The sequence below is a fragment of the Malaclemys terrapin genome, chromosome 2, assembly GCF_027887155.1.
Source record: "Malaclemys terrapin pileata isolate rMalTer1 chromosome 2, rMalTer1.hap1, whole genome shotgun sequence".
Lineage (NCBI taxonomy): Eukaryota > Metazoa > Chordata > Testudines > Emydidae > Malaclemys > Malaclemys terrapin.
This window is the reverse complement of record NC_071506.1, coordinates 239,335,954-239,353,579: the sequence shown is the minus strand read 5'-3', so window position 1 is coordinate 239,353,579 and position 17,626 is coordinate 239,335,954. Positions and strand designations below refer to the sequence as shown.

The window sequence follows — 17,626 nt, the reverse complement described above, 5'->3', positions numbered from 1 at the left end:
CCGACCTCCCGCGGGGCGGGGCCACGGCCGGGGGCGTGTCTCCAGGCAAATCGCGCCCAACAGAACCATCCCTGGGCCGGAACGAGACAGGCCAAGGGTTCTCGCCAGTACCATTGTCCGGCGGCGGGGGGGGGGGGGGTTGTGCTATCCTTTATCCCAAGAGAGCCCAGCGGGCGCTGGGGAAAGAGTCCAGAGAAGGCGAAACAGGGGCGGCGGGGGTGGCTTGCAGGTGGGGCGGAGGGGCGTGGCCTCTGCTCTGCCTAGATGCTGCTCCAGTGTCCTTGTTTACGAGGCAAATCAATGTCAAACCCCCTCCTTCCTCCCGCGGAGTGAATCCTTCCAGAGGTCCAGCTCACCGCTCGCCTCATTGGCTGTTCCGGCCGAGCTTGGCCTTCTAGAGCGAGCCAATCGGCGGAGCTAGACCCACGCCTGTCTTGGGCCCGGCCGCGGAGTAAACAGCTCGACTCCGCCCCCATTCCCGAGGGCGGGGCCGGAGCTGCTCTTCTTAGGATTCTGAGAACGGGGGTGGGGCGAGGAGGAATTGTTGCCAGCTGCTGCAGGGTGTGGCACCGCTGTGCTGTTGCTCAGGGAGTCACCTGCAGGGCCGGCTTTAGGAAGTGCGGGGCCCGAGTCCAACAGTTTTGACGGGGCCCCGACAGGGATGACTGAGGAAAAAAAAAAAATGTAAAAAAACCCATGTGGGGCTTGTACTCACTGGGCCGCGCTCCTAGTCTTTGGCAGCGGGTCCTTTGCTTGCTCCAGGTCTTCGGTGGCACTGAAGGACCCACCGCCAAAGTGCTGCTAAAGACCCGGAGTGAGTGAAGGACCCGCCACCAAAGTGCTGCCAAAGACCCAGAACACTGCCGGGTGAGTAAAAATTAAAAAGGTGCCTCTAGCCAGGGAAGGGATTCTCTGCCACTTGTCCCCCACTCTGGGCAGCCCTGCCAGTGGGCATGGGGCCCTCGTAGGCGCAGGGCCTGATTCGGGGGAATTGGTGGAATTGGCCTAAAGCTGGCCCTGGTCACCTGGTTCTTAGGTCGGGTGTTTACACGGCGCGCAGCACAATGGGGTGCTGCTGACCCCTGCCTGAGGTCCCCGGGGCGCTGCTGCAATGCAATCACAATACTAGCAAACTTAGCATTAACATTGATGGTCCGGTGTGCCCCTCCCCCCGAAGCCGGAGTGGGGCCATCTCTCCCCATTTCCCTGTCTCTCACAGTACTTGCTGCTGTTTTTCTTCCAGCCCCAGAGCCCTGTGGCGTTCATTAAGAAACAGTTGTTAGCCCTTAAAAAAAGAACAGGAGTACTTGTGGCACCTTAGAGACTAACAAATTTATTTGAGCATAACCTTTCATGGGCTACAGCCCACTTCTTCAGATGCATAGAATGGAACATATAGTAAGGAGAGATACACCTCTACCCCGATATAATGTGATCCGATATAATACGAATTCGGATATACCGTGGTAAAACAGTGCTCGGGGGGGGGGGGGAAGAGGGCAGGGCTATGCACTCCGGCAGATCAAAGCAAGTTTGATATAACATGGTTTCACCTATAACACGGTAAGATTTTTTGGCTCCCGAGGACCGCGTTATATTGAGGTAGAGATATATATACACATACAGAACGTGAACAGGTGCAAGTAGCCAAACCAACTCTAAGAGACTAATTAATTAAGATGAGCTATTATCAGCAGGAGAAAAAAAACTTTTGTAGTGATAATCAAGATGACTCTTTTCACACAGTTGACAAGAGGTGTGAGGATACTTAACATGGGGAAATAGATTCAATCTGTGTAATAACTCAGCCATTCCCAGTCTCTATTCAAGCCTAAATTAATGGTATCTAGTTTGCATATTAATTCAAGTTCAGCAGTTTCTCATTGGAGTCTGTTTTTGAAGCTTTTCTGTTGCAAAATTGCCACCTTTAAGTCTGTTATTGAGTGACCAGAGAGGTTGAAGTGTTCTCCTACTGGTTTTTGAATGTTATGATTCCTGATGTCAGATTTGTGTCCATTTATTCTTTTGTCTAGAGACTGTCCGGTTTGGCCAATGTACATGGCAGAGGGGCATTGCTGGCATGTGATGGCATATATCACATTGATAGATGTGCAGGTGAACGAGCCCCTGATGGCGTGGCTGATGTGATTAGGTCCTATGATGGTGTCACTTGATTAGATATGTGGACAGAGTTGGCATCGGGCTTTGTTGCAAGGATAGGTTCCTGGGTTAGTGTTTCTGTTGTGTGGTTGCTGGTGAGTATTTGCTTCAGGTTGGGGGGCTGTCTATAAGCAAGGACTGGTCTGTCTCCCAAGATCTGTGAGAGTGAGGGATCATCTTTCAGGAGAGGTTGTAGATCTTTGATGATGCACTGGAGAGGTTTTAGTTGGGGGCTGAAGGTGATGGCTAGTGGCATTCTGTTATTTTCTTTGTTGGGCCTGTCCTGTAGTAGATGACTTCCGGATACTCTTCTGGCTTTGTCAATCTGTTTTTTCACTTAAGCTGGTGGGTATTGTAGTTTTAAGAATGCTTGCTAGAGATCTTGTAGGTGTTTGTCTCTGTCTGAGGGATTGGAGAAAATGGGGTTGAGGCTTTAGAAAATGTGACTCCTAAAGACTCACATAGAATCATAGACTTTAAGGTCAGAAGGAACCATTATGATCGTCTAGTCTGACCTCCTGCACAACGCAGGCCACAGACTCTTACCCACCCATTCCTGTATCAAACCCCTAACCTATGTCTGAGCTACTGAAGTCCTCAAATTGTGGTTTAAAGACTTCAAGGAGCAGAGAATCATCCAGCAAGTGACCCGTGCCCCACACTGCAGAGGAAGGCGAAAAACCCCCAGGCCTCTGCCAATCTGCCCTAGGAGGAAAATTCCTTCCCAACCCCAAATATGGTGATCAGCTAAACCCTAAGCATGTGGGCAAGACTCACCAGCCAGACGCCCAGGAAAGAATTCTCTGTAGTAACTCAGATCCCATCACAGGCCAATGGGCATATTTACAGCTAATAGTCAAAGATCAATTAATTGCCAAAATTAGGCTATCCCATCATACCATCCCCTCCATAAATTTATCAAGCTTAGTCTTGAAGCCAGTGTAAACTGAGTCAGGATGAGCTCTACCCTGACATCTGGTGGTGAATTGTGGCAAGTTGTGGAAAAGAACTTCAGGGGCTGATCTTGTTTGTATAGGCACACCCACCCCACCTAGCATGAGCCCAAATGGTCACTTTGGCTGCTGTGGGATCTCCAGTTTCTCTGTTATTGGGGCATGAAGAATAAAGTGTTGTTACCCTGATTATGTGAATCAAGGACAATGAAACTGTTTTATGACAAAGGGACTCACCATCAACTAAGTAGCACTCGCTAGACAAGGGACATGGGTTCCAAAACCCAGTGAATTGGGAGAGGCTGGGGGCAGGTATTTGTACCTGATGGTGAGGGCCTGAAACATCAATTGCTCCTTCTTGGAATGTTAAAGCTAACTTTAATTCTATTAGGAGTCTAATTACAGGCTGCTAAGCTGAATTCACTTTGGGCCAATGGTGCACCAGCACTGAGGCTCCCCTGCTACAAGCTGAAATCACTGAGTGCTGTGGGGGGTCCTGAAGCTATGTTGCTGAGCAGCTAGCAGAGCAGTTTGAGGGATGACTGGAGTGGCTTGCGGGACAGCTGGTGGAGCGGCTCGCGGTGAAGACTGCAGCAGAACCCCATGGAGAGGAAGGGCAGTCAGCCTCGGACCACGTAAGGTGACCAGAACTGCACACAGTATTGCAGATGAGATCTCACCAGTGCCTTGTATAATGGTACTAACACCTCCTTATCTCCACTGGAAATACCTCGTCTGATGCATCCCAAGACCTCATTAGTTTTTTTTCATGGCCATATCACATTGGTGGCTCATAGTCATCCTGTGATCAACCAATACTCCAAGGTCCTTCTCCTCCTCTGTTACTTCCAATTGATGCGTCCCCAGCTTATAACAAAAAATTCTTGTTATTCATCCCTAAATGCATGACCTTGCACTTTTCACTATTAAATTTCACCCTATTACTATTACTCCAGTTTACAAGGTCATCCAGATCTTCCTGTATGATATCCTGGTCCTTCTCTGTATTGGCAATACCTCCCAGCTTTGTGTCATCCGCAAACTTTATTAGCACATTCCCACTTTTTGTGCCAAGGTCAGTACTAAAAAGATTAAATAAGACTGGTCCCAAAACCGATCCCTGAGGAACTCCACTAGTAACCTCCCTCCAGCCTGACAGTTGACCTTTCAGTACGACCCATTGTTGTCTCCCCTTTAACCAGTTCCTTATCCACCTTTCAATTTTCATATTGATCCCTGTCTTTTCCAATTTAGCTAATAATTTCCCATGTGGAACTGTATCAAATACCTTACTGAAATCGACGTAAATTAGATCCACTGCGTTTCCTTTGTCTAAAAAAATCTGTTGCCTTCTCAAAGAAGGTGATCAGGTTGGTTTGGCATGATCTACCTTTTGTAAAAGAATGATGTTAAAGAAAAGACTCCAAACTATTAATTCTTTTTTAATCTTGCAATTTGTGAACACTTGGGATTGGTGATGCTAATATAAATGGCAGCCCTTGACCCAAAGCAATTACAGTCTAAAAAAATCAAAAATGTAGGAGGGGAGAACAAGGCACCAAAAATAATAGGACGCTACAGCACAGACTAATTGAGTGTGCAATTCTCAACCAATTATTAGCTGTAAATTCCACTTGCCACCTGCATAACCATTCTTATTTGGCAGTTTTCTGTACGAGGCTGTTTCCTACACTGCTAAATCCAAGAAGCTGGGGCCATTGCAGATTAAGGAAGAAGCAGTTGCTTTATAAGGGCTGGCTTGCCTCCTTTTGTAGGTAATTTAAGGTTCCAGCTGTCCTGCTAATGCTGTGGGATGTGGGTATGGGATTAACTTGGAATAGGAGGCTGGTGAGGTATTCAACTTCTCCCTTTGTGTTGGGCTGTAATTGTCATGTAGTACTGGGAATGAATATTAACAGAGGAGATCAGGATGTTCTTTGCACAGATCCTAAGTGCACTCAATGTTTCTGACACTGACTGATGATGGGATTTGGAGCTTTTCACCTCTGGTCACTTAGGTGGCGTCCTGGGTTGATAATGACCAAAGCCCAGATCCACAGAAGTATTTAGGCTCCTAACTTCCACTGATTGCAGTGGAAGCTAGGATCCTAAATGACTTTGTGGATCTGGGCCCAACTGTCTAAAGACAACTGTTTGACCCTGTGGTAGTTTGGTTCCTAGTGGCCTTCACCTTGTGATCCTTGTTTGTCTCTAGAGAGGAGCTAGGGAATGATGGACTGAGGTACACTCTCACCTTCAGCTGGTCTCCTCTTGTCACAGCTAGGGCTGGGAAAACTGCTCTACCTGCTTTGTGGAGAGAGGACTTCAGTCACCAGTACTATTTGGCATTTTCACAAGCCCTGAAGTCACTCGAATAAAAGCAAATGAAAAAAAGACTGCATAATGAACAAGGAGTGCAATTGAAATGTGGTGCTAATAATTCCAGCCAGGGTGACATCCTAAATGTTGGTCATTAACAGCAGGCCCAACTGCCACTAAAAACTATGCTATAAAGAGATGTAATCTCCATCCACCTGTATAACTCTAATCAATATTATTTATATTTTCATATGGAAAGGAGGATAGGGCCCTTAACCAAACTATTTGAAAATGTAGTTTAACGTATAGAACAAAACACTCTGTACTTAAATTTCTTCTGGTGCTTTATCCCAACATTTTCTCTTCCTAGGTCTTATTTCTTTTATCCCTTTTTATTCTTCCACTTGCAGTGCACTTGCAATTTGCTTGTTTTACCTCTCCATATCCCCCTCTCCTACTCTGTCCTTGCTGCACTCACTCAACCTAACAGAAGTGAAATTCTATCACAGAAGTAGCTGTGTGGAAATTATATAGCAAAAACAAGGACATTTAACAGGACTGGTTTAATCTTAAATTAAAAATAAATTAGTCTAATGCTCTTGCCAGCAGACTGTATTTTAATTGAAAGTTGTTTTGAGTTTCATTTCATTTAAATGTTATTTAATCTACCTGCCAGGCATGGATAGCTGTCATGCAGACGATAAAAAACAAAGCATCTCAAATTAGGAAGCACTTAAAAAAATATGTCCCTGCTGATTGTAGTGATCAGGGCCGGCGGCCGGCACCAGCCCATCAAGCCGGTGCTTGGGGCGGCCAAGGGGAAGGGGCGGCACGACGGACTGTTCGGCAGCAATTTGGTGGCGGGTCCCTCTTGGAGGGAAGCACCTGCTGCCGAATTCCCGCCGAAGAAGAAAGCGGCGCGGTGGAGCTGCCGCCGGAATGCGGCCGATCGCAATTGCAATCGCGGCTCTTTTTTTTTTTTTTTTTTTTTTTCTCTGCCGCTTGGGGTGGCAAAAACCCTGGAGCCAGTCCTGGTAGGGATCAATTGAGAACATGGAAAGGTCCTCAAGAGTGACCACTTTCAAAATCAAGTTTTGAGCTTACAACCTGGTTAACAGGGCTGGCATTAGACTTGCTGGGGCCAAGGGCAGAAACTAAGGAATGGGCCCCCACCCTGCCTCCCTTATCTGTTTACACATGGGATTTCTGCAATGTTTTTGAAGCCAAAGTCCAAGACCCTCCATGCGGGGCTGAAGCCCAACACCCCCCACCCCCGCCCCGTGGCATAGGGCCTTGGGCAATTTCCCTGCTTGGTACCCCTAAAGTCAGCCCTGCTTGTTAATGAGTTTATTTATGGTGGGAAGTTTCCCTGTCTGAATTCTCCAGCTCTAATCCCCCTACACACAGCATTTTTATAATTTGCCTGGCTACTTCCATTGCTTAATACAAATACCATCTATATCCTTAAAAAGAGTAGTCTTTTATTACACACTGAGTTTTAAATAGGAAAAATCTACAGGGTGTAGCCCCTTTTGTTCATATTTTTATCATCACTCAAATGCATTTTGTACTCCAGTAATTTTCACTGCATTCCACTGACCATTAAGCAGTGAGTGGGTGAAAAAAGTCTTATGGGTTCTATTTTACTCTTGGTATACTGGTACAGCATAATTGTTGAAGGGAGAATATCAAGAGTGCTGCCCTCCCCCAACTAATAAAGGGCTAAGGCCCCAGGAACACACAGACCTAGATGTTTTTGAAAACCAAAAGGCAAACTTCTGTAATAGGCTACGGTGAGTACCAGCTACGCACAAGTATAATCCAACAATGAAAAGAGCTTTATTCCAATAATTGCTTCTGGAAATAAATATATTCTCCTTAATATTGCAACACTGTTTATTTTTACTAACTGTAACTGTTTGTATGACTGTTTATAACTGGGGACATTACAGCATGTGTTGAGTAATGTAACTTTGTGGTCTTGTGAACATTACTGGTGGCATTTTCTGGTAGCAATTGTTAGGGATATTCTGAATATTTAGGGTGACCAGATGTCCCATTTTTAAAGGGACAGTCCTGTTTTTTGGGACTTTTTCTTATAAAGGCACCTATTACCTCCCACCCCCTGTCCTGTTTTTTTCACGGTCGCTATCTGGTCACCCTATGAATATTGGACTAGCAATTAATTAGTACCCACAAACCTAGGAATTTGGCTGGATTCATTGTCAATCAGATCCCATCTGGAGGAAAAGAATGGATTGCAGATACTTAAAATGGAACCCACTTTAAGTATGACTCAGCAACTTCTCATAACCACAGTGTTTGTTCCTGCTTTGGCTCCCTACTTACTCTCTTCCTTTGCCCCCTGCTGACCCCAGCACTACATGGCCCACCAGTGCCTGTCCACCATCCATAATATCAGAAAACTGCACTCTGCCTAGTACTGAAGCACAATATCAGATTCTAAACAGTGGGATTCATCACATCTATTGATTGTCAATATTTCAATTTTCTCTTCTGAATAGGGTTGTCAACTTTTTAATATTTAAAAACTGGACACTCCTGCAGGAGTCCCGGAACCTCCCCTGCTCCACCTCTTCCCCCCAGGCCTTACCCCTGCCCCATCTCTTCCCCCTGAGACCCTGCCCCGTTCGCTCCTCTTTCCCCCAGTTACTCACTGAGTTTCCCCTCTCCCCCCCTCCCTGTGTAGGTCAGGAGGGACTTGCCTGCAGAGCCAGGGCTGGGAGCTGCAGCCACCCAATGCAGATAGGAGGTGGCCCTGGCTGAGTAGGGGCTGGCACAGGTGATGACTTGTTGCCTCTCTTCCTCTCCTGCTTGCAGTAACCAGACTTTGGGTATCTGGTCAGTAGATCTGACCAGACACCAAAAGGCCCCCTTTTCGACTGGACTTTCCGGTCAAAACCAGACACCTGGCCACCATACTTGTGAAACATTACTGCATCCCTGCTCCAACTGGGTGTTATGAAAGGAAGCTATAAGGCTTTCAATTGTTCAGTCACAGTAGTGTTTTCTTGGGTTTCCTCATGGTGTTCTTAGCTTTGCTTCAGTTTTGCTCTTTAACACAACATTGAAAATCCCTTTGCTCTCTACCACAACACAGTAAAAAGCGCTTCTTGTTCTCCTGTATCAATCCCTGTCATAAATAAGGATAGTCCCTTTCTACAAGGATACCAGGAAGTCCTGAATCTAAGTAGAAGGAATGGCCTTTTTGTCTAAAGCACAGGATTAGGAGTCAGGAGAGGAGAGTTCTATTTGTGACTCTCTGACTTCTTGTGCAAATACAGGCAAGTCAGTTAATCTCTGAGGCACTGTTTCTATTTGTGAAATTGACATAATATTGACCCGATATTATAAGGGTAACAAGAGACTTAATTTCAGAATGTTTTTGAAGCACTTTGATATTCTCTGATAGAAAGCAAAATAGAAGTAGAAAGTATCATTAATGAGGGACATATCTTTCTACTCTCTTCTTTCTGTCTCCCCATAAAGTTAAAGTACTGACGTACAATGGTAAGAACTTTGTCAGGTTCTTAAGATAGTCCACAGTTCAGCTAAATTAAGTTTAGTAGGCGAAAGGTTGCATGGAACTACATACAAAGACTTTCCATTGCTCCTTTGACTGTGCATTTGAATGAAGTTTAGTAGGGGAAAAGTCACAAATAACTGCATTAGATATTGCACAACATCCTCCTCACTTCTCATATTTCGCAGAAGTCAGAGTACAGTAGCTGGATCATTTTACTGCTGCATGAATACACGAGACAACAAGCCAGATGGAAAAAATCTGTCTAGTGCTATAATAATCTTTCAGTAATGTAGATACCAACTGTCCAGTCATAAACAGGAGACTCCCTTTCTTTTGCTTCCCTGCCCCCAGTATTCTGATCTAATGTTTTGTGTCTCCTGTTTTTAACTCCTTTAAAATTACATTTTAAAAAGGTGAAAGGGATAGACAATGAATGACTGCATATAAAACGTTTCTAGATCTTTTGATAAGGGTAGCCAGACATCAGGTAAGCTATAAACGTCTCAAGGTGAGTGTTGGAGATAATGGGAGGAGAGGAAAAACTACAAGGCTTTTATCAATGCTCTTGAAGAAAAAGCATAAGAACCCAACTGTGAAAGAAAGGTGCCTTCAACAAATACACCTTGAGGAAGAGCCTGTCACTAGAGGATGGATCTTCAGCTCGGAAGACTGTTTACTGTGCACAGGGGGACAGTCATCTTCAACCTCAGAAGTTCCACTGTGATCAAGAATGCTGCTGCAGAGAAAACAGAGGTGATGTGTGATGAGGTCAACCTTAAGCAGCCTGGTGGGAAGATTTGTTTCCAGAGACTCAGCTAGCTGTCTCAGAACTGCTGAGGTAGCCTAGCTGAGGCAGAGGAAACAAAGAAATAGCAGGATCAGCAGTGTATGAGCAGTGAGGCCAGGGGAAGCAGCAGTGTAGCATAGTTTTTTGTCAAGTAATTACAAACGTCTATTCCACTGTGTGTATGCATGCCTCGTGCACCATTGTCAAAGAACTGTTTCCTTCAGTAATACCGGTCGGAATGGCTTGAGTGCCATGTGGGAGGAGCCACTGGACTGATGACGAGGGGCAACTAAGGAATAACAGGGTCGGAGGAGGTTGACAAGGAGGTCTTGCAACTTCATGGGGCCACAGATAGGGTGTGCATATATGAAAAGGTGTAGGGAAAAGTGCAGCCAGAACCTCAACAGGAGGTTCTGGAGGAGCTGGAATAGGGGCTGCAACCTGGCACATTCCAGATAGGGGTGCGCCAGGGTCTCCCTCACGCTGCAAAATGGACAGGCGATGAGGATGAACTGTGCCAGGTACATGCCCCACGGCTCCATGATATACCCAGCATGTCTCCAGGCCAATTGTCAGAGCCACGTGGACCCTCCGCCTGCCTGCGGTGTGGGGGGGCCTGCTGAGAGCAGCCCACAGCCTGTGTCCTCACCCACTACGCCTCCCATACAGGACAGGTGGAGGGTCTGCTGCTGCCCGTGTGGCTCTTACCATGGCTGGACTGCGGCTCTGAAGTGCCCCACTGCCCCAGCCAGAGCTGGGTTGGGGAGAGGCATGTGGGCAACTGTGGTGAGCTGGCGCAGAGTCGCAGACCCTCCACCTGCTCTGGGCTGGGCTGGGCAGGGGCCGAGGGCTGGGCTAGCCACCCCAAGCCTAGGTTTCACCTGCCACCCATGGGGTTGCACTGATCATACCCTCCAGTTCAACAGCCAGTTCCCCCATTGGATCTCAACCTTGGGCTAACCATGTGAATGGGGCCCCCCTTTGAACCTGTCACATCTTGCTCTCTACCCCGCCTCTCTAAGAAAGTGGTGTTTCTGGCTGCAGTAACCTCAGCAAGGAGAGTGGATGAACAAGAGCCTTGGTCTCAGCATCTCCTTACATGGTTTTCCACAAGGATAAAATTTACCTATATCTACAGCCGAAGTTCTTGACAAAGGTGGTCTCCAGTTTCCATATAAACCCAACAATTTATTTGCTAATGTCTTCCCAAAGCGTCACTCGGACACAGAGGCACGAAAGCTTAATTCAATGGATATGAGGAGAGCATTGGCCTTCTACATTGACCTCATCAGACCATTTTGATCTCCCCCACAGTTACTTGTTGCAGTTGTGTACGGGGTAAAGGGTATACTGGTTTCCACTCAGAGGATTTCCTCTTGCATGTGGTTGTGCTATTGCTGAGCTAATGTTACGCCACCCCCAAGAGTATTAACTCATTCATCTAGAGTGCAAGTGGTGTCTACAGCTTTCCTAGAGCACGTTCCTATTCAAGACATTTGTAAGGCAAGAACCTGGTCAGCAGTTCACACTTTTGATGCTCGTTATGCAATTTCTAGTCAGTCCAGGAATTATGCTAGTTTTTAATGGATTGTTCTTCAATTACTGTTCTGGACCCACCTCCACATTAATCTGTTCATGAATCACCTACAGTGGAATGAACATGTGCGGTCACTTGAAGAAACAAAATGATTACCTACCTTTCCGTAACTGTTGTTCTTTGAGATGTGTTGCACATGTCCTTTCCATGACCTGCCCTTCTTCCCCTCTCTATCAGAGTCTATCTGGTAAGACGGAATTGGGGTGGGGGCGCAGGGACCCTCTTATACTGGTACACAGTAGCGCGCAGCAACTGAGGGTGCTCAAACCACCCTGACGGGTACTGCTGAGGAAAAATGTTCTCCAATAACGGTGCACAAGGCACACACACACCTACAGCGGAATGGAAATGTGCAACACACCTTGAAGAACAGCAGTTATGAAAAGGCAGGTAACTGTTTTTTGTGTACAAGAGCTCCCATTACTCTGTACAGCATTGCTGTGAAGATTGGTACTTGAGAGATGCTTTTCAGGGCCAAACTATGCTTCAGCAGTGGCAGAGTTAGGGCATATTTTTCTGGAGGAATTTGGGAAGGGAGGTAGTAAACCAGGATTTGTTTTGGACTATGCCAATGGATGGGTGCCTCCCACCCTCTGTCTCCCCACAGCCAGGGGTGGTTCTGCAGCAACCTGTCTCAGTTTCCCCCTTGAAGGAACTTCTTCAATAACTCCAGACAAGTTTTTTTGTTCAATGTTGCCCCTTTTCCCAGCGTTTAATTTTATCGATATAAGACCAAACAAAACTCAGCCCTGGGACTTTTCTTCTCCCCCCAGAATCTGCTCTCTGAGCCAGGCCACTCTCAGCCCTACCAGACTGGAGTCTTTTCTTACTCTTATGGAATGTGCTCTCCCTGTCAGTCAGCCTTCTTCAGCTCTCTGGCTCTAGCTTTTAGGTTCAAACCCACCCCTTAGTCTAGGGTCTCCTGCAAGAACTCTTCCACTGTCTATGCTACTGCTTCCTCTCTACTTTTTTCTTACTGAGCCTGAACCTCCCCCAGATTATAACCTCCCTCTACCCCAGCTTCCTGCATAAGGGAATCATCTCATTCCAGCTCAGGTGTGCCTATTAAGTAACTAGGGTTGCTGGCCCCAGGTCTCTAGCCATTAAAGCCAGAAATCTAAAGAGCACAATACTCTGAGAAGCAGCAGTTCTAGCATTGTCTAGAATGATCAAATTTCCTGATAATTGAATGGTTTCATGGGCATGCTCATGTAGAGCACATTAAGGAAATCCAATCTTGAGTGGACAAATGCATGAATAACTGTGGCAATAAGTATCTGCATAATAGTTCCAATCAAGCCAAGCACGGCTGGAAACAAATCTCTTTTGACCACAAGAAATATCAGGAGCAATCAGGCTGGAAGCCTTGCAGAAGCTTCACCTAGTGCAAATTATAGCAGACTCACAATAGGGCATAAGTGGTGCATAGGCCTTGCCCTGGACCTTGGAACAGGGGTGAATTTCACTCCAACTGCAGGGCCCTTTTCACGTTGAAGCCAGTGGGAGTTTGATCATTCAATGCAATGCAACAAGCCCAGCCATAATAACTGCAGTTATATATGCATATGAAGCAGTTTGTTCATGAAAAGGCCTGATGAAGAACCAGTACAAGAAAATTGTTGCTACCCTAACATTAAAGTTGTTTGCTAGTGCACCTGTCTGCTGACACTCATACTCCAGTAATTTTGTTTCAGATGACTAACAGGTATCTAATTATGAGTAAATCATCAACAGCATTGTTGACAGAACATTCTCAGATCCTGAGAACTGCACATATATAAGGGAAAGGTTGCATTAATTATGGAACTAGTTCTGTCTTGGTGTGTACTGCATTCAGTTTTAGCAAGATACACAAAGTCTTATTATGCAAGACTGACCCTTTGTGCAATTTTCCTCATATTCTTTATTGCTTTATACATACATGCAGTCAGGAGGGCTTATTGTGTTGGTATTTTCAACAAGTTTTTTTCAATACATTGACAAATGACACAGATCAATGTAGCCGTCACCAAATAACTCCCCTTTTTGAAGACTTCATAAAATAATTTGCACTAGGATGATATTTAGAATACAAGATTTCAGTCCAAATGCATTGTTTAAAAAAAACAAACAAAAAAACAGTATTTTATTTTTTTCTAATTTACTGTAAGTTAGATATGAGCAGCTTTTTAGATGTATAGGTATAGATGCTGTGGTGTGTGTGGGGATGTATATGTATTTCACAAATATACAATGGTTAATTTATATTTGGAAAAGAGATTTAAAAAGCACGAAGGAAGTGAGATTTTCTGCACTAAAATGTCTGTTGGGGGAGGGATGAGAGGAAGGCAGTGTGTGTGAAAATACATTGTGAAAAAAAAATTGACAATTTTTAGTTCCCTGCTATTTGGAAAGGAATACAAATGTACAAACAATCAGTCACATGCTTTCAAAAAGCTGGCATTGCACTTACTAAATGATGTGGGCCTGCCCCTGCCAGGGGGACCCTACCCGTACCACATGGCTCTGCATGCATGGTATCCATGAGGTCACACCACAGGGGGGGTGAGGCCATCTTTAAGAGCTCATTGCCCTGCCCTCAACGGTGTGACCTTGCAGGTACAAAATGGCATGTTCTTAAAAATGGCATCCCCTATCTGATATGGCCCAGTACCAGATGGGGAACAAATCACCTCAAAAGAGGACTGTCCGTTCCAGAAATGGATGATTGGCCTCTCTAGACCTACTAGGCCTAGTGCCTACAAGGCCTACCTTCTGAAGCACCTAGTGTTTGCTTCTGAGATATAGTATGCTGAGCACATTACTGGCACCCTAGGGGTTTGAGGTACAGAGTAGCCTCAATAATTACACAGATCTTGTGCCAAATATCTAAAAGCCTTAGAGTAGAGAAGGCTCACAGAGAACATCTAATTATACTGGAAAAGGACCAATTCACTCTTGCCGAGTAATAATTTGATTTGATTTAGTAACCTGTGAAGTGGTTCACTTAAAACGATGAACTTTAAGGGAGTTATAAAGAGTGTGATTATCGATACCTACTGTAGCTGACCTTTATGTGCTGAAAAGATCATGAAATAGTCAAGACAGAAAAATTACAACCTCTTTTTCTTATTCTCTTTAATGGCCTGCAGTTGGAAAAATTGGATCTATTGAGCTCGAGTTAAAAGTTAAGGCACCCAGATAAAGTAAGTTTACCACCTGCAAGTTAAAGCTTTTCAAATGTGTTATTTATCAACCTTAAAGGCTAAACCTTTTTACTCAAGGGCAGCCTGACTCACCAGCCTTAACTGAACCTGAATCCCCGCACATTCTTTTCCACCCATTGCCTACCCCTCCCATTAACTTTCCCTGTGTTGTTTAAGGCTCTTTTGTAAAAATGCTGAAATGTAGCTGAAGCCTCCAGTTTTCAAAGGCACAAACAGGAGTCACGTGACCAACTTTCATTAATTTGCAGTAGGAATAGCTAGCTAACTGCCTTTCATGCCTTTGGATATCTCCCCAATATCCAGTGCACCTAGGAAGTATGCATGGGCAGAACAACATATGTTGCTTCCTACAGCATCATCTAATTTGCACTTGTATTAAATGGCTTGCAAGACATTGTTACCTTTCCAGCACACCCAGTTCGGGTATTACATCCATATATAGTAGTTAACATTCTGAACACATCACCTTTGCAAGTGTCCTTTTAACTTTCTTTAAAACCTCGTCACACTAGTCCCACAGACGTCAGCATATTGATTACCACAGTGTTCGAGAACTGACATTAGAACACTGTCACTCATCAGCTTGACTAGGGACCAAAAATGTCAAAGCATGCCATTGAGTATATCCCTTCAGCCCTGTTCACAGCCTGCTCCTATTAGTGCTATAACCTGGGAAACACTACAGAGAAGAAGGGGCACAGCCAGGAAAAACATTATTTTTCATTATTTAAATAGTACCCGAGATAATTTCTACCAATCATGGTAGTTAAGTTATACAAGTTTCAACTGGTGTGGAAAATTATAATTCTATTCTGTTTTATTCAGGTTCTGATACCACCCTCTTCACCACAGTACATAAGTGCATTCCAGGAGTGCATTACTTCATTCCTACCAGTAAAATAAACAATACTTTGGTTTAAGAAGGCTGTCTGGTTACAATATTTACCACTGGTCACAGAGTCCTGAAGGAAAGAACCACAGGTATCCAAACCCAGTAGAACCCACTCAACAAGCACAGATGATACACAAGATACTGTAAACCAGAGCCTGGTCTCTGAGTAGGGTTGTTGTTGAATTCCACCCCAGGAGAAGTAAATGTTCGAGGCCTGACACTCAAGGATGTATACACAGAGAAACAAGGAATGGCTAGTCTAAAATATATGTTTATACCAAAGTAGAAGGATCATGCCTATTTGAAATCTAGGAAGTAGTGGATGGCATCCACTAGAACTAAAGGTCTGCCCCCTCATGTGAAGGAAGGACCAGAGGACCTAGGACACAACGCAGGATGGGCAACAACAAATGTGGGTGGGTGGCGGAGGTCAGAGGTTCAAAACAAGGATACCAGAGGGGGATACCGAGTGAAGAACCCTGGACACAGCTCACAACTTTGCAAAGGAATCAATGGATGCCACCCACCTTTGCCTGGATGTGAGAGAGAACCAGGGAACGGAAGGAGGCCCCATAGTTGCCGAGAACCTTCCTGTGGAACTGCCTGCTCCTGGAGTGATGAATGGCCATCTTGGGTAACAGCAGAAGGAGGTCGACAAGGAGATCCCACAACTTGTGGGGCCACTGACGGAATGTGTAAGTGAAAAGATATGGAGAAAAGTGCAGCCAGAACCTCAGCTGGAGGCTCATGAGGAGCTGAAAGACAGGCTGAAATCTGTTGCACTCCAAATAGATAAGTGCCAGGATCTCCCTCTTGCCGCAGAAAGGGCTAGCGTTGGGGGCATCTGTGAACCCTGCCAGCCATGCTCATGGCTCTGTGAAAGAGGTGCCAGTTAATATCCTTGGCAGGCTGTACAGCTAGCATGGAATAAGACACCGGTCTACTGGGGGTCCTTACGCTCCCTGGGTAGCTGGGGAAAGGTCATCACAGACAGCCTTAAGACTGAAGTCCTCTCTTTGGGCCAGATTCTGCAATCCTTGTTCATGCTGAGTTGAATACAGGAAAAGCTTTATCTGGCATGTTGGGGGAATGGAGGGTGTTGGTTAGTTAAAAATCCCAGTTAACTAAGAGTTATACTTACCAATGGAGGGAGGGAGTTTGGGTGTGGGAGGGGGCTCAGGGCTGGGGGTTGGAGTGTGGGAGGGGTTTCAGGGTGCTGGATCCAGGCGCGCTCATCTTGGGATTCCTGCAAGCAGCGACATGTCCCTGCTGCTCCTAGGTGGAGGCGCAGCCAGGCAGCTCTGCACACTGCCTCTACCTGCAGGCACCGCCCCCACAGTTCCTATTGGCCACGATTCCCAGTCAATGGGAGCTGTGGAGCCAGCGCTCAGGGTGGGGGCAGCACACGGAGTCTCCATGGCCATTCCTCCATCGGGGACATGTCACCGCTTGGGGGGAGCCGCCTGAGGTGAGCGCCGCCCAGATCAGAAATCAGAGATATCAGAGTTGCCAGTTTCTAGCAGGGCCGCCCAGAGGATTCAGGGGGACTGGGGTCTTCGGCAGCAGGGGGCCCCCGCCGCCGAAGACTCAGCACTTAGGCGGCAGGTCCCGGTGCAGAAGGACCCCCCGCCGCGGGTCTTCGGGACACTTCGACGGCGAGTCCCGGAGTGGAAGGACCCCCTGCCGCCAAATTGCCACCGAAGACCCGGAGCGGAAGAAGCTCCGGGGACCTGGGCCCCATGAGAGTTTTCCGGGGCCCCAGAGCGAGTGAAGGACCCCGCTCCAGGGGTCCTGAAAAACACTCGTGGGGGCCCCTGTGGGGCCCGGGGCAAATTGCCCCACTTGCCCCTGCCCGGGCGACCCTGGTTTCTAGAGCTTTCCATTTGGTAAGGTGCTGATAACACAGCATTTATTCTATATGAATAATCCTATTGCCCTAAATGCTGGGAGTCAAGGTTACTCAGAATGACCAAAGGATGGCAGAATCACTACAGCATGGGCACTAATAGTGCAAGTTTCCTCATATAGTCCCAACTTGTAGGGGTCACATCCATGGGATGACAGTAGTTTAATTTCCATGCCCATTCAATCATGGGTGCTGAACTTGCCAGCAAGGGTGAAAATTAGTCCCTTTTGTATTGGTGGTTACAGGGCTGTGGATACAA

The 17,626-nt window shown here is 46.2% G+C and overlaps 1 long non-coding RNA gene across 1 annotated transcript; it reads left to right on the top strand.

Moving 5' to 3' along the window:
* Positions 1-9,411: 9,411 nt before the first annotated feature.
* On the top strand, positions 9,412-16,321 carry LOC128832791 (uncharacterized). Its single transcript, XR_008444056.1, has 3 exons — positions 9,412-9,732; positions 14,495-14,548; positions 15,395-16,321. It is a non-coding gene; the product is annotated as an uncharacterized LOC128832791 (long non-coding RNA).
* The last annotated feature ends 1,305 nt before the right edge of the window (positions 16,322-17,626 follow it).